Here is an 18,476-nt window from a genome sequence, read left to right as displayed (position 1 = left end):
AGAACGTGTACCTGGGTCATCGTCGATTTCTTCCCCGAAATCATAACGTAAGAAAGAAAGGCAAGCATTTCAACGGCAAGGCAGATCACCGGCCGAAGCCTGCGAAACGTACTGGTGCTGAGATATTTGATATGGTCAAGGATTTGAAAGTCATCTTTGGAAAGGATCCTGGCGGACAATCAGTTCCGCGGGGAGTTGACGGGCACGCACCCATGTGGAAGAAGAAATCTATATTTTGGGAGCTAGAATATTGGAAAGTCCTAGATGTCCGCTCTGCAATCGACGTGATGCATGTTACGAAGAATATTTGCGTGAACCTGCTAAGCTTCTTGGGCGTGTATGGGAAGACAAATGATACAAAGGAAGCACGGCAGGACCAGCAACTTTTGAAAGACCCAGATGACCGGCATCCGGAATGGTTTCAAGGTCGTGCCAGCTACGCTCTTACCAAAGAAGAGAAGGTCATTTTTTTTGAATGCCTGAGCAGTATGAAGGTCCCGTCTGGCTTCTCGTCGAATATAAAGGGAATAATAAACATGGCGGAGAAAAAGTTCCAAAACCTGAAGTCTCACGACTGCCACGTGATTATGAAGCAATTGCTTCCGATTGCTTTGAGGGGGCTCCTACCGGAAAATGTTCGAGTAGCCATTGTGAAGCTATGTGCATTCCTCAATGCAATCTCTCAGAAGGTAATCAATCCAGAAGATCTACCACGGTTACAGAACCATGTGGTCCAATGCCTTGTCAGTTTCGAGTTGGTGTTCCCACCATCCTTCTTCGATATTATGACGCACCTCCTGCTCCACCTAGTCGAAGAGATTTCCATTCTCGGTCCTGTATTTCTACACAATATGTTCCCCTTTGAGAGGTTCATGGGAGTATTAAAGAAATATGTTCGTAACCGTGCTAGGCCAGAAGGAAGCATCGTCAAGGGCTATGGAAATGAGGAGGTAATTGAGTTCTGTATTGACTATGTTCCCGACCTTAAGCCGATTGGTATTCCTCAATCGCGGCACGAGGGGAGACTAAGTGGAAAAGGCAAGATCGGAAGGAAATCCACGATATGTATGGACGGTCATTCTATGACTGAAGCACACCACACAGTTCTGCAAAATTCCAGCTTTGTGGCTCCGTACTTCGAGCAACACAAGAATATTTTACGCTCGGACAACCCGGGGAAGCCTGAATCCTGGATTAGAATGGCCCACATGGAGACTTTCGGCAGTTGGTTGCGAAAACATTTAATGAATGACAATGATGTTGGAGATCAGCTGTACATGTTGGCCAAGAAACCATCTTCGACTATAACGATTTTCCAAGGGTACGAGATAAATGGGAATACATTTTACACCATCGCCCAAGATAAAAAGAGCACCAACCAAAACAGTGGTGTCCGCTTTGATGCAGCAACCGAGAAGTGGGCGAAAGGTCACATATTATGGTTACATAGAGGAGATATGGGAACTTGACTATGGACCCTCCTTTAAGGTCCCTTTGTTCCGGTGCAAATGGTTCAAGCTAACAGGAGGTGGGGTAAAGGTGGACGAGCAATACGGAATGACAATGGTGGATTTCAACAATCTTGGTCACCTTGACGAACCATTCGTCCTTGCCAAAGATGTCGCTCAGGTTTTTTATTTGAAGGACATGAGTAGCAAACCGAGGAAACGGAAAGATAAGAAAACGATCAGTACATCATGCGATGATCCAAAGCGCCACATTGTTCTTTCAGGGAAAAGAAACATCGTGGGAGTGGAGGACAAGACAGACATGTCAAAAGATTATAATATGTTTGGTGAAATTCCGCCCTTCAAAGTGAACACTGACCCAAGCATTAAGTTAAATGATGAGGATGCTCCATGGATACGGCACAATCGTAAGCAAGCAGGGACACAAGGGAAGAATTGATGTGTAATAATTTATTGTACCAAACTTTGTATTTGGTTGATGAACTGAATGATGTATCAAACCTTTTGTCAAACCTTCAAGGGATTTTAAAATGAATTAGTTTTATTTTTCTGATTTTTTTGATATATAATTGTATTTTTAAGATTTTAAAATGAATTAGTTTTATTTTTCTGATTTTTTGATATATTATTTGTATTTTTAAGAATTTAAAATGAATTAGTTTTATTTTCTGATTTTTTTGATATATAATTGTATTTTTAAGATTTTAAAATGAATTAGAAACAAAATAATATAAACTTTAATAAAATATATAAGTACAAACAAAATAAAATAAATTTTAATAACATAAATAAAATTGATTCAACTAAAATTATCGAAGTATTTTCTGTTCAAAATCATTGAAAGCTAAAAGAATTTTCATAAAGAACTTTTTTTGTTAGAAACTTTAATAGCAAAAATAATTATCATAAAGTAAAATAAATAAGTAATTAGAAACAAAATAAAATAAAATAAATAAGTTTTTTGTTGTAAGTAGAAACAAAACAAAATAAATAAAGCAAAAAAGAAAACAAAAAACAGGCAAAAATTAAAAAATATGCCACCTACTGGGCCACCACGGCCTGAATACGACTAGAAACCCATCGATGGGCCAGGATTCAGGCACGCAGAAGGCCTAGTAGGCCCATCAGGCATAGCAGTGACAATTAGGCCCGTAAGCCTGCAATGGAGAGGAGCTCAAGAGGGGAGCGGCAGTGGGGCTTATAAACCACTGCGTGCCCCTCTCAACTAGCGAGGTGGGACTAAACTTTCGACGCGGGCGTAGCAGCAAAATGCCTTTAGTCCCGGTTCGGGAGGCGGACCGCGACTAAAGGGTACCCTTTAGTCGCGGTTGTTGTCCCCAACCGCGGCTAAAGGGTCTTTCTGCGCGGGAACGAAAGCGGCGCCAAAACCCTTTAGTCCCGGTTGGGGAGGCGGACCGCGACTAAAGGTACCCTTTTGTCGCGGTTGGTGTGGCCAACCGCAACTAAAGGGTACCTTTAGTCGCGGTCCGCCTCCCCAACCGGGACTAAAGGTACGTCTATATATACTGCACTTAGCAGTTTCCGTCACTTCCCATTCTCCTCTCTCGACGCCGAAGCCCTGCCCTGACGCCGATCGACGTCGAAGCCCTGCCCCGACGCCGAAGCCCTGCCCCGACGCCGACGCCGACGCCGAAGCCCTGCGCGCCGCCGCCCCCGTCCCCAGTGAGCGCCGCCGCCGCCCGTGCCCTGCCCTTAGCGCTCCGCCGCCGCCGCAGCGTGCCCCTGCCCTTGCCCGCCGCCCGCCGCCCGCCGCCCCGCCGCCCGCCGCCCGCTGCCCCTGCCTGCCTGCCGTCCTCCGCGCGCCTCCCGCCGCTGGAAAAGGAAGAAGCTAGAAGAAAGAAAAAGGAAGAAGAAGAAAGAAAAAGGAAGAAGAAGAAGAAAAAAGGAAGAAGAAAACAAAAGAAAAACAGAAGAAAAACAAGAAAAAGGAAGAAAAAAGGAAAAAGGAAGAAAAAAAGAAAACAAAAGAAAAAGGAAGAAGAAAGAAAAAAGAAAACACAAGAAAAACAAACAGAAGAAAAAAGAAAAAAGAAAAAAGGAAGAAGAAGAAAGAAAAAGGAAGAAGAAGAAGAAAAAAGGAAGAAGAAAACAAAAGAAAAACAGAAGAAAAACAAGAAAAAGGAAGAAAAAAGGAAAAAGGAAGAAAAAAAAGAAAACAAAAGAAAAAGGAAGAAGAAAGAAAAAAGAAAACAAAAGAAAACACAAGAAGAAAAAACAGAAGAAAAAAGGAAAAAGGAAAAAAGGAAGAAAAAACAGAAGAAAAACAAAAGAAAACAAAAGAAAACAGAAGAAAAAGGAAGAAGAAAAAAAGAAGAAAGAAAAAGGAAGAAGAAAAAAATGAAAACCAAATGAAAACCAAAAGAAAGAAGAAAGAAAAAGGAAGAAGAAAAAAAGAAGAAGAAAGGAAGAGGAAAGGAAGAAGAAGAAAGAAAGAAGAAAGAAAAAGGAAGAAGAAGAAAGAAAGAAGAAAGAAAAAGGAAGAAGAAGAAAGAAAGAAGAAGGAAGAAGGAAGAAGAAGAAAGAAAGAAGAAGGAAGAAGAAGAAAGAAAGAAGAAGGAAGAAGAAGGAAGAAGAAGAAGAAAGAAAGAAGAAGGAAGAAGAAGAAAGAAAGAAGAAAGAAAAAGGAAGAAGAAGAAGAAAGAAAGAAGAAAGAGGAAGAAGAAAGGAAGAAGAAGAAAAAAAAGAAGAAAAAAGGAAGAAGAAATAAACCAAATGAAAACCAAAAAGAAAAACAAAGAAAACAAAACAAAATACTTGGCAGTGCTCAATAATCTTATTTTTTAATTCCTCCTCCTCTATGTCCCCTTAATCTTATTTTTTAATTCCTTTATACTTAAAGAATTTTTACTACATGCAGGAGTGACATATGGCGGACGATAGAGCCGAGCCGCTTAGGGATCCGGAGGCTGAACGTTATTTAATGGGCATCATCAACAACGAGATTCCTTATGTGCCGGGCTCAGAATATGAGCAACAAGAGGATGTAGTCTCTTCTTTTCTGAACCTTGACGGTGGAACAGAGATTGTCGATGATCAAGAAGGTGAAGGACCGAACATTGTCGACGGAGGTCAACCGTCAACAAACGACGATCTCGAATTGCAAGTAGCAACCACCTCCGGCGAGGTATATATATACATTGAGCCTCTCGTGATACAAACTTACTGAAATGTGAATACATATGTATTAACGCGCGCGACTCTCTTTCTTTTTTTAGCCCTCCGGATCGAGTACGACAAAGCGTGGCAAATCCAAGGCGATGAAAACAGGAGAAACATATGCCATTGAGTTTGTCAGTGAAACCGGCAAGCCCCTACAGCACACCTCAAAGTTTATCAACCAATGCGGAGTCGTTGTTAGAGACAACGTCCCGATCACCGTCCAGGAATGGAAGGAGCCAAAGAAGGCACGTCTTGGTTTCAGTTTTGTCGACAAGAGAACGAAAAAGGATTGCTGGAGAAAGCTTATGGAACATTTCATTCTACCTCCGGAATACAACAAAGTCGATGAATTCGGTAACGAGGTTCCGGGTGGACGTCAGAGGTGGAGGCTAGTTAAAGAGTTCGCTCTTCAGAAGATGGGCGAAGCATTCCGGAACTTCAAGAAAAATTTAACCCGTGACTATGTCAACAAGGGCAAGACTCCGGATTTCAATGGACAACATGAGAAACTGAAAGATGATTGGCCAGAATTTGTGAGGCAAAAGCAATCGGAGCATTTCAAGGAAATATCGAAAAAAATAAGGATAATGCGAGTAAGAAAAAGTTCCATCATATTATGGGGCCAGGAGGATACCGCCTTTCGGAGCCTAGGTGGCAGAAGATGGAGGAGGACCTGAGGGTGCGAGGAATCCCTCTAGGTACAGAGGGATGGGACCCAAGGGCCAAAAGCTGGTGGTACGGGCATGGGGGATCGCTAGACCCGGAGACAGGGGTGTGTGTTCACCGGCAGAGACAGTTTGCTCCCACCCAAGCCCTTATTGACGCAGTGACCCAAGCTCAAGAGGGCTTGATCAAGTTCAACAGAGAGAAAGACGCACTGACAACAGCCCTCGGGAATGATGAACATGGAGGACGTGTACGAGGCAAAGGCAAAGTTCCGTGGAAAGTAGGGTTTTCCCAGGACAATGACCCGTACTGTTACAGAAGCCGTAAGAGAAAGACGGACCGGGATGCAGATCTTATGACGAAGTTTGCATCGGAACTCCATGAGTTGAAGCAGACCGTGCATGAACTAGTAAAAGAAAAATCGGCTGCAGGGCCGCATGAAGATCATGAAGCGGATCGCGGAAGCCAGCAGCGGAGAAGCAGCGTGGCTTCCACGGATGCCCCGCCTGGTGCTAGTCTACCGATGATCGAGATTCGTGCACCGGAGCCTCCCTACCCCGTGGATGATGTAAAGGAGATGAAAGAATGTGATCTGCATTATCCCGTGGGGAACGTTTCCACGAAGGTAGCTAGCGGCAGTGCTTTACCCTGTACACCTGGAGCACTCCACCACAACAACCCCATTGCATATGGCTATGCTCGTGTCACGGTGGAAGACATAGTCCAAGGGTTTGAGGACCTGGAGATTGACAAACCTACACCCGAAGGGGAGAGAAGACTTGGAGATGTCAAGCGCCAGTTCATTCTATGGAAAAAGAAGTACATAGTGTTTCCAGGCGAGGCGCCAAGGCTAGCAAGTCCACCCCCCTCCGATGGTGGTGGTGGTGGTGGCGGTGGTGGCGGTGGTGGCGGTGGTGGTGGTCGTGGTGGTTCACCTACACCTCCTTCACGCCATTCGACGCCGTCCCTCGATCCACAACCTCCGGCGGGTACGACGCCCCCCAATCCTCCTCCGGCGGGTACGACGCCCCCCAATCCACCTCCGGCGAAGAAGCAGAAGCAGGCGGACAGCAAGGAAACCCGCTCCTGGACTATTAACCCGGACCCTTATGTACCTAAGACCACAAGGGTACCGGAGCCATCACTGAAGCCTCTCCTCCCAAGGCCTTGGGAACTTAGTGAAGCTGAAACCAAATTGGCCGCGTCTGCTGATTATGAGAAATGGAAGGCGGATATGAAGGCGATAAAAGAGCCTGAGCCCAAGCAAGTATTCACTGAGAAGCAAAAGAAGTGGGCTAAGGATTTTTTGACGACACCGTCCCAAGCCGAGCTGAATATGCCTGACGACTATGGACATGAACTTCGTAGGCAAGCAAAAATATTGAAGGAGGAGAAAGAAGAAAGTAAAAAAAGCAGGAAACAAGTTGACCAGCTCGGGATGCAGAAGAAACAATCGATCCCCCCGCTCATAGTGAAAGCCGGTCCGGAAGAGGACCCCGAGATCATAGCAGCTGCGGCAGCACTTGGATTGACTGTAGCGAGTGCCATGAAACAAGCGTCCGAGATGGGTTTGACTCTTCGTGCCTTCTTAGGCCTTGAGGATGCGCCAGTATGTGAGATAGCATTACAATATGTGCAGAATGGGCCTCTCGTCGAGCCTGCGCGGGAAAAGAGTCTACCACCACAAATGCGAAATCTGCTACGTTGGTACCAGCAATTCATAACATGGGCCGACAAAGAATGTGTTTATGCGGATGTTACAGATGAGCATCACACCAAACGGTACTCTGTACAAATTCATATGAGTGAATTGTTCCAGCTGTTCAATCTGCGCGACCTCGACAAATCTATGCTGAGTTGCTACGTTCTGTAAGTGATTTATTTCTACCTCATCTCGTTCTTCATTGCCTGCACTATATATATATATATATATATATATATTGTCCTAACTATATTGTTGCGTACGCTATTATGCAGATTGAAGATTTGGGAATGCAAAATAAGAAACATCCATGATGTTGGGTTCATTGACCCACATATCGTTAATGGACATGTGTTACAACATCACCCCGAAGACGTGGAGAAAGACTTGTACAAGTTTCTTAGAAAGCATCAACTCAAAAGTCATATTCTATTTCCTTACCATTTTGGGTGAGTGTTTCTCTCTTGTGCCCATTCTCTTTTGTTTACTCCATGCATGGTATGTCTAATCGATGAGTTATGCATGACTGTGCATGTAACGTGTCCGCAGGTTCCACTGAATTCTGCTAAATATTGAACTTCACACCTCCAGAGTTCTAATCATGGACTCTATGGATTCGGATCCAAAGCGTTGGGCCGACATGAGAAAAATGCTGCAAAAGTAATTATTTTCAATCGTTTGAGCTCTATATCGATCGGTCTCTTTCGTTCATTTCCTAATATCAAGTAACTAATAACTCCCTTGTTCATTTAATTTTCTTTGCCCTGTAGGGTTTGGAGACGGTTCTCAGAAGAAATTGTCGGTGAATTCAAACATGAGCTAGATTTCAGAAGGTTAGTTAATGTGGATAAGCAGCCACCGGGGACCAATCTATGTGGATACTATGTTTGTGAGAACATCCGGAGACACACCTCTGAGCGGAAGGCATCGGATAGCGTTCGGAACGCGACGGATAACTTGCGGAGGAGGCTTAGTCCAGAAGCTCGCTTCCGACCAATTCAAGAAGAATTAGCAGGATTTTTCATGAGGGAAGTCATCAATCCTAAAGGAGAACACTATACTGAGGACGAAGAAATTTATATGCATACCCGAGATTGAAACTTGTTCGAAGTTGTATATGGTCATCCATCCTAATTGTGTATGGAAACTTGTTCGAAGTTGTATATGGTCACCCGAGATTGAATATATATTATATATTCCTCTTGAATTCTTCTTGTTTGAAATTTCATATGCATGTATATAGTAGCGTAGAATATGTGTACTGAAACTTCATCAAAATTAAAATAAAACACAAAATAAAATATAAAAGAAATAAAACACTCCAAACTAAAAAGAAACCAGGTTTAGGGGGGCTAAAACCCTAAACCTGCGGAGGAGGCCTTTAGTCCCGGTTGGCCACGAGAACCGGGACTAAAGGTCCTCCGCCCCGACGGACCACTGGCGCCCACGTGGACGGGCCTTTAGTCCCGGTCAGCCACAAGAACCGGGACTAAAGCCTTTAGTCGCGGTCCGTAAGAGGCGCGACTAAAGGGGGGGTCTTTAGTCGCGCATATTTAGTCCCGGTTGCACAGCCGGGACTAAAGGCTGTTGCGAACCGGGACTAAAGGGCTTTTTTCTACCAGTGTACCGACTGCAATTTTCATTCTTTGAGCCCAGTATAGGAGTGAAAACAAGATGTACTAAAAAAGATTGACGTGGACAGTTCCAATTCAAATAGGATCTAAACAAAAAATAAACAAGTTATTAGAAGCATCACAAAAGAGTTGTCAAAAAAGAGAGAGAGAGATGCATCCCAAAAGCGTCTGGGAAGAAGTATGGAAATAGGAGAATTATTCGCAAAAATATATGGTAGAGCATGTTATGAGTGTCTACGTGGTGGTATTTTTAGGTAATGGGCAGCTGCACCCTTTTATTTATGCATGTCTATATAATGGTCCTGATTACATCATGTTGGGGTCTAACCCTTCTCTAGAAACGGAGGTAGAAGAAGAAGTGACCGCACAGAGATTTTGTGGCGACGTACGCCTCGCTGACAAACAGCCTTTTCTCCCAGCTCTAACTGATACACAAGCAGCAGTACAGGGGTTTTGTTTATACCCCGGCGTACGCACACACACGACGCACACCCACGCGCACAACATTGTGATCCGCTTGCCCCGGCGCACGCGCACAACGCGCCCTGACGCGCTCAACACGGCCGGATAACAATGGATCATAACAAACACATCGCAGCCATCGCCAACTGCCCTTGACCCGAGCTACTCCTACCTGATGGACCTGTACGTGAGCACAACCTCACGCACCACCGTGACACGCACACAACGCACGCTCGCCACAGCGTCTGGCACAACCAGCACGCACGCACACACTGGTCACCGCCACTGCCGTGTCTTATTCCTGACACATCAGGAAACTCATTAGGGCATCTTTAAGGCGGACCCTCAAACCTCCACTATATGTCCGGACCGCAGTGTCCGGATCACTTTTGTTATCCAATGGAGACCTGCATATGTCCGCTTAGCAGTTCGGACATACGGATTCCGGTATTTAAGAGGCAAATGTGGGTGTGTGTGGCGGAGGGGGGAGGGGGGGGGGGGCTTTGCGGGAGTCCAGACATGCACTTCACCAATCACATGCATGGTCCCTCTCTTCTCTTTCTCCTCCCATCCGCACATGCATGGTCCCCCTCTTCTCTCTCCTCCCAACCGGACACTAAACCACAAATATTCCACCACATGCATGGTCCCCATCTACTTTTTCTCCTCCCAACCGGATACTTTGTGATTAGCGTTGGATGGCTCACTCCCATATCGTGTCCGTGGACCATGTACGGATATAAAAACGGACATATACCGGAGGAATTTTGCGGGTCGGCGATGGAGATGCCCTTAAGCCAACAGACCAAACATCATGCTCTGCCAATTTAGCCAGATCATGTGTTGCCTCGTTACAAGAACTATTGGCATGGATAAAAGTACAAGATACAAATTTTGTGACACATTTTCTATATCATGGACTATGGCTCCAGTAGGGGACGTATCAAAACCTAAACTGTTGAGCTTGTTAACCAATGGTAGGCAATGAGATGCTACCATGATCTTCCTTCTAGCAGTGTTATTGGCAAGAATTAAGGCTTGACGAAGTGCCATGGCTTCTGCTACTTCAGGAATTTTAACTCTTTCAAAGTAACCTCTGTTTGCCGCTTGCACACTTCCCCGGTAATCACGTATCACCACACCAAAGCCCACTCTTGCAGATCGGGAGAAGATCGTTGCATCCACATTGACGAGCATTAACCCCTGCAGCGGAGGAGACCATCTTTGGTTCGACTTCAAGGTCTCATGTCTAATGGAAGTGGGCAAACTGAAAGAATGGATCTTTATAAATTCAACATAAGCTTTGCTCTTTTCCACCACACAAAGAGGATGATTTGTTATGCCTAAGAGGTTGATGCATGATAGTTTATTTTAGCTGGACCCCTATAGAATCTCCATAAGTATGACATTTATATCAAGATCATATTCTTTTGGTGTTGCAAACGACTCAAGTAAAAATCATTTACAGCGACAATTTGGAAGTTTGGGTTTGTTTGCTCCTTTAATTAAGATCAAAACTGTAATATTTTTGTGAAAGTTTCAATGAAAATGACACTGTTCCCTTTTCCTGAATGGTTGTTAGTTGATTTACATTCTTTATTTATGTCCATTTGTGGCATCTAATTATGTTCCTGGGCGAATGAAAGGGGTTGTTTGGTTCGAGCCAACGCTCGCCCTGCCAACCTGGCTAGCCAAATAATTGATAAACTTTTTTGCCACCAACGGACCGCCAAAAAGTTGGCAGAGATTTGAACTAGCGTGCTATAGAGGGCTTTGGAGCACCAAAATATTGGTAGCCATCCATATGAGTACACAGGGTCTGGATCAATGCCAACTTTTTGGAAGGGCGTACGAGGGCATCAATCCAAACAACCCCAAAATGTCCAACCACTCTTTATAGAAGCTTCCCTGTTGTTTATACCCATGCATATATTGTGTCTTGTGCCAATGCAAGTACAGTATCATGGCATGTACTACCTTCATTCCAAAATACACGATTCCTAGAAAGTGTGTTGTCAGAATTCTGTATATCCAACCACTACTTAATAAAAGGATAGAGTATTTGAATATTCTAAGATATAAATTGTACCATCAGATTTGAGAATGGCTTCATTGTATAATGTTTTACATGCATACTCATACAAAAATCAACAATCAGATATCCATCAATTTGTTCATAACCAATACCTTTTTGCTTGGTTTGGATGCCACAAGTCAATAGTCATTTTGGCATATGTTACCTATCGTATTAAACATTGGATTTAAATTTAATAATTTGAGACCACATGTGTTCTGTAACAGCACAAATGCTACATTGTTGCCACTTGCCATAGAGATTTAAATAGGAGAATAAGAAAGGTATACTTGCTTCCTTGAAGTTCAACACCACGACACCGAAGTGATGCCCTTATATTGATAACATGTGCATGCTATTGATTTGGCAGGTTCCTGGTGTTCCAATCATGTATATCACCCAACACAGGTACTCAATAGAATGAATCCCTGAAGCTACAATTGGTGGAGGTAATATATTATGCTCTAGTGGTAGTTTCTGTTCATGAAAATGTTTTCTTTATTTTATTTTGGATGTGGTAAATCCATGACCTAATTCATGTGTTGGTTTCTTATGCAGCACCAAGAATCTGATTAGCCCAAATACACCGTCACACATGCCCAAGTTCCTTGATATAGGAAGGACATGAGTACTGCCACACTGAATAGAGCTGATTGTAACCCCCTTCGAATTTTGTGTACCAACCTCCTTAGGGCATCATTTTCATAAATTTTTGAAGGAACTTCAAAAAACTGTATTGTTGTCCTGTGTTTTGAACTGGACTGTAGCCAATTTACAAACTTACTTGGTGTTGTTAATGTTACAGACTCAAGAATATATTTTATGTAATATGCAAGTGTTGTCATATGGTTCAATGCTTTGACATGCTTCCGGACGGCTGGTTCATTGCACTCAATTGCCAATCCAATATATGTGCTGGGTTTGGATTTTGTAAACTATCTGTTTTGAAGTGAACTCAATGTAGAGTGCAATGCAAATATTAATATGTACCCGTAGCCTAAGCTTTATAACATAATGTATGACTCCTGTAGTGATACCTATAGTTGCACAACTCATATAGTGATAACTATGGTTGATTGATGATGAACCTTCTTTGCTACAATCACTGTACAAGACAAAATGGCACCCACATGGTAGAGAATCATTAACCTTTATTTGCTAGAACATTGTACATTCACATCCACCAAAATTGTATTATAAAAGTTGGCATAGGGCAAAACTGCCACACAATTTTGTAAACTAAAAAGAGAAAGGATGAGACATGAATGGAGACCGAGTTTATCACCTTGCCCTATAGACATTGGGATAGTGGCATGCTAGCAAATCGTGGGCTTGAGAGACTTGAGGAACTTAGGGTTCACTTGTGTCATTTCCATCCTAGAATGATGGAATATTGTGATTGAGAAGGCAATACACTTTAATTACGTTATGGAAATTGTTGACTAACATGGGAACCACATAGAGTAATTTAGGAGGGTACATGCTAGGGATGTGAGATAACGATTTGCCCCAAAGCAACCCTATTTATGTTGTATAAGTAGAATCATCAACGGTGGATCTTCATCCTATATCAGAATGCACAATGACCAAAAGGAAAACATGTGTTACTAGTGGCATATTACATTTAATGGGTATTCCAGTTGGTTTACATGTCATTATTATTTATTATGAGCGCTAATAGTGCATTCCGCATAGAATGCAAATAATAAGATGATCTAGCCACCTAGCTTTACAAATTTGTGCATGTGCAACAATAAGCGTACGTAGACTAAGGTGGCCAGTAGTGAATTTTATTTTATGAAATGTCGTATATATAGTTGCATCGAGCAAACCATGCCATTTTTGCTACTTTTGTTCAAGTAGAATCTAGGCTTAGAGATTCTCATCATCCTATGGATTTTCAACGGTTAGGAAGCTCTATCAAGTTATTTTGAATTGGTGTCAACGGGCCAAGTGATTTTTTGAGAAAACGAAATCATGCATTACTATTGGATAGTGGCTTCTATTTGCTTCCTGTTTTTCAGATCTACCAACCGTGACTTCTGATTCTTTGAGATTAACTTTTCCTTTTTGAATAATCGGGATGCGTTACTTGCACAACAGTGAAGCAAACATTTTCCACCCGAAAACTGCTAGGTGTGTTGTTCCATATAATTGTACTCTAATGGGGACAAAAATTCCGTTGCCAGAAAATTATTTACCCAAAAGTAGAAGAAACATGTTCCGTAAAACAACTTAAAGAAAAAGGATGTTGTCTAAATTTAATAGTAATTACTTGATTTACTATCAGCAACTGGATGTGAATGATACCACATTGCTCATTACATACTATAGTTTAATTGCTTTTACTATGAATGGGCATGTTGCGGATAGTTCATTGTTCCGTAGTATTATATTATCATCTCACAAGTGCACTCAATCTCTATGATTTTTCTGTGAATTGAATACTTAGTCAGGGCTCAGGTGTTTGATGGTCTTAAAGTGTTTTCGACTCATACTAATGGGCACAATGATTTATGAAAAAAAGTAGCATGGGTTACATATGTATCCCATCCACCATAGTTTCTTCTGAATGAGTTTGTTGTAGAGGTCGGTTCCATGCAAATGCTGAGAGGATATAGGGCTCTGGATCACCATGTGAAAGCGCTACAATTAGTGTACTCTTTGGTGTGATTAATGTATTGAATACTACACGTACGTGCTAAGTTTGTCAAGGGTATTCTGTTTGTGATGCAATTAATGCGAAGTACAAACCTAACCTGGGGGTACGGCCCATGTGGAGATTGCCCGGCACTAAAGCTCCATAAATCTGAGCACGTGAACTTCACTCCTACACGAGAAAAAAATGATCCTCAATAGGAACCACGTGCTCCTTGCCCGTGCAATGATAGATAATTAATAAAATCATCCAGCCAAGCCATGCATAAGACGTCGAGTAGCATAGGGAAACTCGAAGTGGAAGAGTGGAAGGAAGAAAAAAGATAAGGAAGTTGATTGCCATGCTTTGGACCTAAGCGCAGTGGATAGGACACAAAATGTGAGCAACTTAAATCGTGAGCTTGAGAGTCATCGGGTACGCAGCGACATGTTTCTAGATGCTTTGATGGTCAACGAGCGCTTTTCTTTCTCCAGCTGATGCAGATGTGTCTAGTAAATCTCTCATTGGCTGCTCCGTTGTGTTCCTCGGCTCTCTCCATTTTCCACGTTGCCATGTGGTCTGTAGTTCTGGGCCGCATGTTGGTTTTAGAACGCTAGATCCGAAACCAGGAGCAACACGTACGTGTACGTGCTAAGTTAGCCCTTTGTTTTAGGGACATTGGCTGCACTTTATTCAACAACGATGTTCAAAGGGATGTTACTAGATCATGTGGCTCCATTAAACACACAATCATCCCATTTTTTGACGATTTCCGCCGGCTTCATGCTGATGTTGACCGGTTTAACCTGTCACATATGATCGCTATTGTCCACCGCCCATCCCTGAAGCACCGCCCCATCACTGCCTCCGATCGGCACCGCAAGAGCTTCCCCGAGGACGCCCGCCGAGGCTGCTGCTGCCATATATTGAGTCCTGTGCCCATATACCGTATCATGGCATGTACTACCGCCATTCCAAAATACATGATTCCTATAAAGTCTGCTATCAGAATTCTCTATATCCGACCACTAATTAATAAAAAGAAATTTGGATTTTGTTAAAGATAGAAATTGTGCCATCAGATTTGTAGAATGGCTTAGTATAAGCTTGTGCACACATATTCATACAAAACTAAATGGTCAGATATCGTTCAACTTATTCGTAAGTAATACCTTTTTGATTGCTTTGGTTTGCATAGTTCATCCTTAGATAGAAAGTCAATAATCATTTTGTCATATGTTACCTTTTATGTTAAACAATGGATTTAAGATTAATAATTTGAAACCACATGTTTTCTGTAACAGCACAAATGCTACATTGTCGCCACTTGTGATAGAGATTTAAAGAGGAGAATAAGAAAGGTATACTTGCTCCCTTAAAGTTTAGCACCAGCCCACCAGGACACCAAAGCCATGCCCTTATGCTGATAATTAACGTGTACATACTGTTGATTTTGCAGGTTCCTGGCGTTCCAATCATGTATATCACCCTGTATAGGTACTCGATAGAATGATCACTCCTTGAAGCTACAATTGGTGCGGAGGTAATAATATATAGCTTGCTCTAGTGTCAGTTTCTACATACTTATTTTTATGTTCTGTTTATTTTATATTGGCTGTGGTAAATCCATGACCTAATGCATGTTCTGGTCTTCTATGCAGCACCAAGAATCCGATTAGCCAGAATACACTATTGCACTTGCCCAAATTCCTTGATTTAGGATGGATATGAGTACTGCCGTGCTGAATTGAGCTGATTGTAACCACTTCAAAATTATGTATCAACCTCCTTAGGACATTATTTTCATATTTTTTGACGGAAACTTCAGAAGATATGTTTCCTTGTCCTTCGTTTAAAACTGAACTGTAGCCAACTTCCCAGCGCACTTGGTGTGTTAATGTTGGTGTTGAGTTGTAAACTATCATATGTAAATCTGCACCTGTTGACATATGGTTCAATAATTTGGCATGCTTCTGGTTCAGTACACGCAATTGGCAAGCCAATATACGTGCTGTGGTTTTGGATTTTGTAGACTATCTGTTATGAAATGAGCTCAATATAGAATGCAATGCAAATAATGAGATGTACTCATAGCCTAAGCTTTATAAGCTCATGTATGACTCATGTAGTGATAACTATGGGTGATCAACGCCAAAGCTCCATGATACAATAACTTTACAGGACAAAAACAAAAATGGTGGACACATGGTCTCTGTCATTGGCCATGGTAGAGAATGATTAACCTTTATGTGGTAGAAAATTGTGCGTCCACATCCAACCAAACCAGGCTATAGAAGGTGGCATATAGAAAGCAAGCTTGGCCACATAATTTTGTAACTGAATAGAGAATGCTAGAGGTAGGAAGGGAGACAGAAAGTTTATCACTGTACCCTAGACACTGGGATAGTGCCATGTTTGCAAATAGTGGGCCTGAGAGACTTCAGAAACTTACGGTTCACTTGGATTTCGGGAGGAATGCTGGAATATTGTCATTGTTTTCTCAAAATATATATGACAAGTATGCCCGAGAAAGCAACAAACTTTAATCAGGTTATGGCAATTGTTGACTCACATGAAAACCACAAAGAGAGATAGCGGTCAGCCCCAAAACAACCAAGTTAATGTTGTATAAGTAGAATCATCAATGGCGGATTTACCTTCATTCACCTATATCAAAAGGAACAATTGTTTTAGACAGAGAAAAGTAAATATGTGTTACTAGTGGAATACTACATTTAATGGGTATTCCAATTTCTTTACTTGTCGTTGTGTTCTTCTGACGATCACAAATAGTGCACTCTGCATAAAATGCAAATAATAAGATGATATAGCCACCTTTTTTTATTTAGAAAAGGAGGATGACCCCCGGCCTCAGCATCTGGGCGATGCATACGGCCACTTTATTAATTATTCTCACATGACCTTACAAAGTCATACAACAATAAGACTAAAGCCACCGACTAAGCAACAACTGTCGCTACACCTATCCAATTGACGAAGGGGCGCTGATAGCCTGGGCATAATACCAAACAGACATCGCAGCCAAACCTAAACATCTAAGACCTGAGGTCCCAACCAGGACGCCTGCCAGGTATGGGGCACCTACCAGTCTGGCGCACTCCTCAACCAGGACGCCTGCCGGGTATGAGGCCGCCGCAGCCACCTGCCACGAGTCCATCTTCAGAGCTGTACTATTGCATCTACCGTGCCAGGTCTCTCTGCCATCGATGCCACCACGACGCGAGACAACGTCGTCCTCCTGCGCGAGTCCATCCTCCCACATCGAACTCCGAATCTGCACCGCGCCATGCCGTCAAGATCCGTCGCCATCAATGTATGGTTGAAGCACCGCTCCACAAAAAAACCGTCCGCTGGCCCGCGAAGCAAGGCGCAGCACCAAGTAGAAGGCCGAAGTCGCACCGCCACCACGCCACCAGCAGCCCCGCCACCAAGAGCTGTTCCCAGCCGCCGCCTTCAAGAAGGAGCACGACACCAGGGTGCCATCGACGCCCAGAATAGGGGAACAAAAGCTTTCGCCATAGCTCGAGGAGGAGGCGGAAGGGAGAGGATCCACCCCAAAGCCTCCAGGAAGGGGATCGGCGCCAAAGGCGTCGACTTTGGGGACGTCACCGCGCCAGCCAGGGGTTTCCCCCGGAACCTCACCCGCACGCCAGATTCGCTAGGCCGGCAATAGGGGACGCCGAAAGCAACCGCCAAGGACCGGCGCCAGCACGGACCGGGACAGATCGGAGCAGGGGCGGATCTTCTACATGGAGCCATGACGGATTGCGAGGAGCCGCCACTGCACCAGCGCCCGCAGCCCCCACGCCGCCCGCGCGGCCGTAGGAGGCTGCCCACCAGAGCCCGTCTGCGCAGCCCGCCAGCTGCACCGCGCCCACCGGCCGGGGCCGCCGCCCCGGGGAGCCAAGGCCCTCCAACGGAGAGGAGGCGCCAAATCCTGCCGCCACCATCATTGGGGCCGAGCACCCGCGCCTCGGAGGCCCTCAGGCGGCGGCGGAGGGAGGGGAGGAGAGGGGGAAACGCGGCGGCGGCGCTAGGGTTGGCCCCCCGAGTCGCCTCAGAGGAGGCGAGATGATATAGCCACCTAGCTTTACAAGCTTGTTCATGTGCAAGAATAGTTGTAGACTAAAGTGGCCAGTAGTGAACTTTATTTTAAGGAACGCCGTATAGCTGCATCCAGCCAACCAAGCCATTTTTGTTGCTTTTATGTAAGTACAATCCAGGCTTAGAGATTCTCATCATTTGTTAGATTTCAATAGTTCAGAAGCTCTACCAAGTTATTTTCGATTGTTGTTAATGTGCCAAGTGGTTTTTCGAGAAAAGGGAATCATGCGTTACTACTGGCCAGTGGCTTCTATTTGCTCTCTGTTTTTCTGATGTATCGTCCGTGATTTCTGATTCTTTGAGATTACATTGTGTCCAATCCACCACCCAAACATGGGACATGTTACTTGCACAAGTGTGAAGCAAAGTTGCCCACCCAAAAACTGCTAGCTGCTTTGTTCTATGTAATTGTACTCCAATGGGGACACGAATTTCATCGCTAGCTTTTTATTTATCCAAAAGTACAAGAAACATGTTTGGTATAGAAAATCTATTTATCCAAAAATAATTCATAGTTCCGCAAGAC

This window comes from Aegilops tauschii, chromosome 7, assembly GCF_002575655.3.
Source record: "Aegilops tauschii subsp. strangulata cultivar AL8/78 chromosome 7, Aet v6.0, whole genome shotgun sequence".
NCBI lineage: Eukaryota > Viridiplantae > Streptophyta > Magnoliopsida > Poales > Poaceae > Aegilops > Aegilops tauschii.
Note: the sequence above shows the minus strand (reverse complement) of the source record.